Below are 9,694 nucleotides of genomic sequence, written 5' to 3' on the forward strand. Positions count from 1 at the left end.
TTAACATATCATTAACCAATAAATCCTAATGCTGCATCCATCCACCCAACTTCTCCTTGATGCAATGGGACCTTGTTTGTAAACACTGGTCTGGTCCTATGATAAATAAACTCATGAGCATGTCATACAAAACTTTACAGCCCACGTTTCCTGTTCACACCACAGCATGTTTCCTTTTACGACACTGGAGATTAATGGTCTGTAAATATGGAAGAATTGAAAAAAGAATAGCATTACCACATGCATGGATTTTCTGCGACTAAAAGGAGCCACATCAAAATAAATTCAAATTACTCTCTTCATTCTACAAAAACAAGGTTTTTATCATACAGATGCCGGAAGGTGTATCGTCACAATCATAATTACTCACTTAGAGCTTCTTCAAAGAATTTTTCCATTCTAGGGTGAATATTGTATAGGTTAATTATTGTGTGTATAGATGGAATGGTGCTGTGTTTTATGACTGCTTATTTTCTGTGATGTTGGTGAGTGCAGATCATACCTTGATAAGAGCACTCAGTGGTTTCTTCACTTCCTCTGAAGTCTCTCACTCTGGAAACACCCTATCTCTCTGACTGAGGGTTACCGTTGGTAACAGAGATTCATTCATCAGTCACTCTGTGCCTTTAAACTGAAGCTGGGAACACAATGGACTCCCTCCTGTGACTGATTGATTAGCAGAAGTTAAGTGTACTGGAGCCAGTGGGAAGTGAGGCACGCGCCCGTCAGCTCTGAGCCTGTAATCTGACAGCATACACTGCACAAACACAATGCCACACACAAAGCCCTGATCAGATGAAGTGGGTTGCAAAATTGGAACAACTTAACACAGAGAATGTCCACCTCACCAATGTAAAAACACATAGAAAATGTTTATCAGCTTTAATCAATGTCACAGGCTGTTTGCATTCTTCAAATGCAAGACCTGATCAAACCAACCCGTTTTTCACTTTGAGTTGTATTGTCGCTTTTACTAATAGGCAGATCTAACTTTGGTGTTGCCTGAAACGAATCAATCAAGCAAACATTTCTAAAGCCATGTATTTACGATCATATGTGAAAGTAATTATTAGGCTCCTGTTTCGTCTGCAGAAATCAATCAGTCTGGGGCAATCAGCAATGGTGGAGAGACGACTGCTAATGCCAAACCTAACATTTATGCAGGCCTCGGGGTCAGAACCACAGTGGCACACATTGCCTACAGTGCACAAAAGCTATAATTATAGACAAAATTTAAGATTTTTTATCTTCAAACCTTATAAATGTCAGACTTTTAATCAGTTCTGTAATGCAATGCATCAATTATTGCATCTTCAGTATAGAATCAGATCTGGATCATAGCATATGCTTGCATTAAAATTATGCTTCTGAGTCTGAAAACATTTTATTCCAATATTCATGAGTATAGCTGAATTTCAGCTAACCTTTCACTTTCTCAGGGTTAAATCAATAATGCTACTTGCTCAGAGAACACTGCAAAAAGAGGGAAAAAAAGATGGTAAAATGCTACAGTAAACACTGATTAAATTTAAGTTAGTGATTAAAAATTATATTAAGACAATGCATGTAAGTACTCTAAAATATCGACAAAAAAGTATTCTTGAAGATAAAAATATTTTTTATTTTAAAACAATAATATTTTGATCAAATATGTTAGAATGTTAACATTGTATTACTGAATGGCATAAAGTTGAGAATTGTTAATTATGTATGTATTTTGCTAAAATTACATCCCATAATACTAATAACATTGCAACCATTTTTTAAACTCAATGTGTAACAATAAATGTGATTTTTTCACACATTTTATAAAAACAGGAATAGGAAACACATTTACAGCTGCTTATTTAGCTGTTAGCAAACCTATTTTTTCTCTTTCTTGTCTTCTTTAAGCACTGAGGTCAAAGGCCACCTGATCACTTTAGGTCATCAGAGGTCATCTTGTTCAATGATTCTCTCCGAAAGTCTGAGTGAGCAGATCATTTTAACAGTGCTTGCTCAGTGGAGACAAACAAGAGGGTGGCTTAACTTTCTCTTCCTGCTGTCAAGTTGCTCTGAAAAACATCTAAAAAAAAACTAAAAGCAAAATTCACAAAAAAAAAAACAAAAAAAACAAAACAAAAACAGTCCAATAATGGTAAACGAACTGGCAGACCAATGTGAACAAACACATCTTATACAGTACTATTCCATTACTGTCATTGAATGATGGAGAACAATCTTGTTTACAGTGTTTTTGAGATTATTTGATGCAAGTACAAACTGGCAGTTCAAGGAGACAGACACTACCCTGTGGAAAAAAACAGCATATGCTGGTTAGGTATCTTTTGAAGCATGGCAGCTGATTTGAGCTGGTTTAAGCTGTCCTAAGCTGGTTATAAGCTGGTTATGAGCTGGTCCTGAGCAGGTGCTAGTTGCTTAGGACCAGCACATGGCCAGCTTAAACCAGCTATAAACCAGCTTATAACCAGCTCAGGATGAGCTTAAACCAGCTCATGACCAACTAAGGAACAACTCAAACAAGCTGCGATGCTTCAAAACATACCTAACCAGCATATGCTGTTCTTTTTTTTTTTTTTTTTAACTAGGGCAAACACTGTTCCAGCAAAAGTATCTTTTCTGCATTAGCTCATTCAGACAACAGACTTTTCAGTAATCACAGTGACCCAATTCCAAAAATCAGTTGTGAGTTACAACTAAAAAGCGAGTTACAGCTGAAACTTCTTTTTACCCAGCTGAGAATGTGTTGAAAAGCATATTTAAAATGTTCACAGTAGGCCGCCTGAACCTCCCTGACTAGCTGGCTCGCAGCCAGGCGTCTGTGTGTATCGGTGTCTGGGAGACTGCATGATCCGCAATGGTTACAGCCCTGATCACACAGTCATCACAGTGGCTTAACAGACCTTCAGCGGCCCCAGCTAACTGTCTAAGTCTGGCAGACTCCAGCTAACTGTCTAAGTCTGGCAAACTCCAGCTAACTGTCTGGCTGTGCAGGTAGTTTTTGCACTCGAGACAAATTAGGCAAACAGGCTAGTAATAATAATTGTAGTATGTCTGTTCTTTTGCTGTGAGTATGCGTGAAAACACAAGCAGTACATGAGAATGACTTTGTGCTCTGTATCTTGCAATTATACTGACATCCCACAACAAAGCGTTTCCTTCAAAGATGCCAGGAGATGTAAAACTATATGAAAATATATATTTTAAAGCTTAAAGTACCATGTGTTATGTTATGTGACTAGATTGGTTGTGCTCTAGTACAGAGATCTCACTCTTTTTCATAATGGCAAAAACAAGCAGAAAACAGGATTACAGCTAAAGAGACAACCAGATTATATAGTTGTTTTCTCTTCGCCTGAGCTACGTAGGCACTTTTTGACAATGTCAATACAAAATAAACAATCTGAGTAATAGCCACTCCTCACATTTTTTTTCACATTCACACCTCAGAGCTATTTTTGTAAAGCTTTGTTTTTGTATGAGGCATATTTTGCATATGCAAACCTTTAATATTTACATTAAATATTAATATATTTTAAATAATTATATTTATATTAATTATACACTACCATTCAAAGGTTCGACAACAATTTTGAATTTTTTTGAAAGTCACTTATGCTTACCAAGGATGCATTTATTTGATAACAATACAGTAAATAGTATAAATATTATGAAATATTATTACAGTTTTAAATAACTGTACTCTACTTCAATATATTTTAAAATTTATTTTATTCCTGTGATGGCGAAACTGATTTTTAGCAGCTAAGTCCAGACTTCAGTGTCACATAATCCTTCAGATTCAGAAATCATTCTAATGTGATGATTTGATGCTCAAGAAACATTTCGTATTATTATCAAAGTTGATAACAGTTGTGATTGTTTAATGAAAAAAAGAAAAGAAAAAACAGCATTTATTGACCCATTGCTGAACCAAAAATTTGGAAGGGTAGTGTAAATATATTATATATATATATGCACTCTGCTTATCAACAATTCACTATTGTTACTGAAAATACGGTCATATTACAGCTTCAATGCATGTCCAGGGATTGTCCTAATGTACACTCTGCAATACAAGCACTTTTCCAGAAACTGTCACTAATATTACGTCATTCGTAGAGCTAACAGGAAGTGGGCTTTGCATGCTGAGCTCAAAAGGGTTCCAGATAAACTGTGACTGCACAGAAAGAGGGAAGTGGCTCTTCTCGTTTCTTTTGTATGAGAGGTTAATCCTACACTGAATACAGATTGCTAGGGGGACAACAAAATCTGGCTCAGCATGGGGCTCCATCGCAAAGAATCTTCATTAGTCAGTTACTGACTGCACAAGCTGAAATTCAATGCATCTTGGTAAAGTAAAAAGAATGGATCAAACTAGAAAAAAACTAGATCTAATACTGCTAGAGACCTTCAAAGATACACTTCAAAGACAAAATGCATTGCTGTGGTAGTAAAAACTCTAAAGTGACTTAATTTTTAGGAAAGAGGGAAACTTGAGGTCAGAATTCCACACCATGCTGTCAGTGACACACGGCATGCATTCCATGCATTCCACATTCCAAAGGTCACTGCAGGAGGCCGGTATACATTACTGTCTACACCCTCAACAAGTAACTGCTTGATATGCAAATGTACAAGTCAAACAGCCTCCAGAAGTTTGTGCAACGTGTTCAGCATTCCTGTCATGCATTAAATGACTTTGATCATGCTAATTGTCAAATTTTGAGAGTTTAGATGTCTATATTTAAGTCCTAAAAGGCTCCCAAAACCTTGATAATTGTCTTGTTATTTTACACTTTTCCTCAGGTGTGTCCGATCTGCCTATTTTTCAATGATAATATTAGTGGAACTACAGTAAATGATTGCATTTAGAATGACTTATTTTACTTGTTGACTTGTTCTGAACTTGTGAGTGGCTTAATACACTCACACCATACACACCTTCATACTGCAGACAAACATCCACCTGCATAAATCATACATTTGACCTTAAGGTTTCCAAGTTCAGTGTATAAGCTGGTTAACCCCATAAAATCATTTACTTACATTCATGTCACCACCATTATTTATTTACCTAAATGATTAAAAAAATAAAAATAATTTTTTGGGGGTTGAAACTATTAACTATGTTTTTCCGTACAGACGGTTTGTTCAATCATATATCAGTAATCCATAGACATACACAAAAGAAATTGCAAAATACATGTACAGCCATTTAAATACATGAAGTATCACTTTAAGACAACTTTAGGTATTTCAGCTTGTACATTCTTATAATTTTTTATACATGCCATTGATGCAGTTGACAAACTCAGTTTCTAGACATGTCGTTACATGTCTGCATAATTGTTAAACTGTTACCCATATATGGGTGTCATTTATAATAGAAACTTCCTGGTATTTCATTGTCTATGTAAATAATTGACTGCACTCAGGATGATGGACATACTTTATCTATGAACTGTTTTAAAACATGCTGTAAATCTGACATGAGCTTCAGAAGAACTGCCATCTAAGGTAGTTTGTTTTAGACCATACTTATTGGAGAGAATATATTCCCTTTTAAAGCATATTCAATTATTGCAGAGATTATGAAAGTGCCCTTTAAGGGCAGATGGAATCCAGTGTAAAAGACTGTTGGTTTCTAATAAGGAAGAAGGCGCTAGTGTGACTCAGTGTTAGCAGGAGATGAGTGCTCATTATCTGAAGCCCACCTAATCTGCAATGAGAAGATTTATAGATCATTTATGTAACCTTCCATGTGCAGCTACTGAAGGTTAGCATAGTCTGCTAATAATACTGGAACCATGCATCCTAACAATTTAATGTTTGCTTTGATTATCAAAACGGCATTTCTAACTTCCAGAGCTCTAACATGACCCAGAGGAAGATGTTATTGCTGTTTTAAAAAATCAGCAGACATAATACTGTTAGGATGATTACCCTAAAATGTCTGCGAAGGAATAAAAATAGACAAATAGAGTGCTGCAGTGCTAACATAATTTGTAGGCCAACCCTAAGTTTGCATTAGCCAGGTTCCCTCGACAAATGTGTGTTTAACACAATGAGGCTGTTAAAGCTGACAAGTGAGTAGTTGAGTTTACATGTTCGACATGATGACATTAAATGCTTCCAACAGCTTCTGTAGTCCCATTTAGCCACTTGTCAGCAGCTGCCTTTTATCCAAGTAAAAGTTTTAAAAAAAGTTACAAGGGGGTATTACCAATGTTTTGTTTACTGTTGTAGAATTCAACATGAAAATATCTTGAGGGGGCTACATAATTGTAGGCATTTTTAAAGCTTTTATAGTACATAATTGTACTAAAAGACCAATGATCAACAATGAGCCCTGAGACTTTTATTGTATCGATGAAAAAAACACGGAAACATTTGTTAAAATATTTTCTTTTCTGTTGCACAAAAGAAAGGAAGTCATACACGTTTTGAACTACATGAGAGTGATTAAATAATGACAGAATAATTTGTTTTGTGTGAACAATTTGTTCAAAAAAAGTGTGCTTAATTAAATTTTGCATTGACATTTTCTGCACAGATTGCATTTATAACCCCAGACTCTGTCTGCATTAAAGAATTAGCATGTTTTATAGTCAAGGTAAAGTAAAACATGATAATTTTTCCAAAGTTAAGAGAACAGGATTAGTGTTAAGAAGGAGAAAACCAGTGTAGGGGAGGAAGTTCCTGCATGCCAACTAGAGGAAGGCTTATTGTGAAGAAAGGTGATAAAAACTGGCTGAACTTGAGAAGAAACAGCAAGCAAATCTAAATTCCAGAGCTTTTGTTTCCAGCATCTACCCATGCCCATCCTTTACTAATGACTTTAGTAATGCATGACTGGTTAAGGCTGTAAAGGATAGTAGTCTATCCTGAGGAGCCAGGATAGGATGGCGACAGGTGCCAGAAGTGCATTTTTGTCACGAGACTAAATGGATTTTATGGGGAGTGTCAGAACTTACAATGTAAAATATTCTTAACACGTCTTCCTTAGGAAACTGTAGGTGGAGGTGGAATGTGCCATGACAGAACAGTTTTTCTCTTTCTGTCTCCCCATCCCGTCGCATCTGCCCCCTCCAAAATCAGGTTTGTGCAGGGCAGACAACATGCTCGGAGAATGTCTGCTTTGATTGCCTGATAGTGTGATAGTAGTGTATTGTGTGTAGGCTGACGTAAAGCCATTCAAACTACCACCACTGATAAAATCATGAAGACTGCTGACCGAATGATTTAGTCATGCTGTACAATTGTCCCCCTTACCTGCATATCGTGAGTACAGCAGAACACACTGTACGTTCTGCTAGTAACAATGAAAGTATGAATCATCATTACTCTTTATACTGTTGTTGATACACATGGCAACCTTTCAAGTGATGTTGCCAGGCAACATTACTGAACGTTTGCAGTGAGACACAGGACATCTGTGCACTACTGAGTCTACTATTGTTGTTGCCCAATGCACAATCCCATCTTGTGCTTTTCTGCAAAGTGTATATTTGCATTGTATAGCAATGCAACAATATTAAAATTACAGCCAATATCAATAAGCTTAGAATTATTTTAATATTAATGGATGATAATACATAAATAGATAATATTAAAATCATAATTATTTTGTCAATTAATAAATAAATAGTAAATTGTTCATTCTAAAAAAAATTCTCATTACAAGATTAAAATGTACAGTATGAAAAATATACAGGTGCTGGTCATATAATTAGAATATCATCAAAAAGTTGATTTATTTCACTAATTCCATTCAAAAAGTGAAACTTGTATATTATATTCATTCATTACACAAAGAATGATATATTTCAAATGTTTATTTCTTTTCATTTTGATGATTATAACTGACAACTAAGGAAAATCCCAAATTCAGTATCTCAGAAAATTAGAATATTGTGAAAAGGTTCAATATTGAAGACACCTGGTGCCACACTCCAATCAGCTAATTAACTCAAAACACCTGCAAAGCCTTTAAATGCTCTCTCAGTCTAGTTCTGTAGGCTACACAATCATGGGGAAGACTGCTGACTTGACAGTTGTCCAAAAGATGACCATTGACACCTTGCACAAGGAGGGCAAGACACAAAAGGTCATTGCAAAAGAGGCTGGCTGTTCTCAGAGCTCTGTGTCCAAGCACATTAATAGAGAGGCGAAGGGAAGGAAAATATGTGGTAGAAAAAAGTGTACAAGCAATAGGGATAGCCGTACCCTGGAGAGGATTGTGAAACAAAACCCATTCAAAAATGTGGGGGAGATTCACAAAGAGTGGACTGCAGCTGGAGTCAGTGCTTCAAGAACCACTATGCACAGACGTGATGCAAGACATGGGTTTCAGCTGTCGTATTCCTTGTGTCAAGCCACTCTTGAACAACAGACAGCTTCAGAAGCATCTCGCCTGGGCTAAAGACAAAAAGGACTGGACTGCTGCTGAGTGGTCCAAAGTTATGTTCTCTGAATAAAGTAAATTTTGCATTTCCTTTGGAAATCAGGGTCCCAGAGTCTTTTGGAAGGTTTGGTTCTGATGGTTTGGGGTGCCATGTCATCTGCTGGTGTTGGTCCACTGTGTTTTCTGAGCACTGTGTTTTAGAGCACTTCATGCTTCCTGCTGCTAACCAACTTTATGGAGATGCAGATTTCATTTTCCAACAGGACTTGGCACCTGCACACAGTACCAAAGCTACCAGTACCTGGTTTAAGGACCATGGTATCCCTGTTTTTAATTGGCCAGCAAACTCGCCTGAAATCAAACACACATAAAATACATGGGGTATTGTGAAGAGAAAGATGAGATATGCCAGACCCAAGAATGCAGAAGAGCTGAAGGCCACTATCAGAGCAACCTGGGCTCTCATTACACCTGAGCAGTGCCACAGACTGATCGACTCCATACCACGCCGCATTGCTGCAGTGATTCAGGCAAAAGGAGCCCCAAATAAGTATTGAGTGCTGTACATGCTCATACTTTTCATGTACATACTTTTCAGTTGGCCAAGATTTCTAAAAATCCTTTCTTTGTATTGGTCTCAAGTAATATTCTAATTTTCTGAGATACTGAATTTGGGATTTTCCTTAGTTGTCAGTTATAATCATCAAAATTAAAAGAAATAAACATTTGAAATATATCAGTCTGTGTGTAATGAATGAATATAATATACAAGTTTCACTTTTTGAATGCAATTAGTGAAATAAATCAACTTTTTGATGATATTCTAATATATGACCAGCACCTGTATATTCATTCTAAGATTTGCTAAAATGTAATGCTCTAACATTTATATGTGTCTTAAATGATTAAAGATCTTTAAGTGAGTGTTAGATGACAGCAAAAATAAAATATCCAATATCAGCCAATATATCCAATACAAAGTATATTTCATTTAAAATGAAACTTATGTTCAAAATTTTGGGGTCAGTACAAACTGATCAAAAACATTGTTTTTATTCCAAATAAAATTACATTTTTCATTTATCATAAAATTTGAACAAAATATATTAAAATAGAAAACAATTATTTTTAAATAGTTATTTTTCACAATATTACTTTCAATAAACAAATAAATAAATGCAGTCTTGGTGAGCATAAGAGACGTCTTTAAAAAGCATTTAAAAATCTTGTTCAATTAAATGAAAATGTATTAAAATATATGTTTTATATAAAATTCAATAATATTGG

The sequence above is a fragment of the Cyprinus carpio genome, chromosome A2, assembly GCF_018340385.1.
Source record: "Cyprinus carpio isolate SPL01 chromosome A2, ASM1834038v1, whole genome shotgun sequence".
NCBI classification, from domain to species: Eukaryota; Metazoa; Chordata; class Actinopteri; order Cypriniformes; family Cyprinidae; genus Cyprinus; species Cyprinus carpio.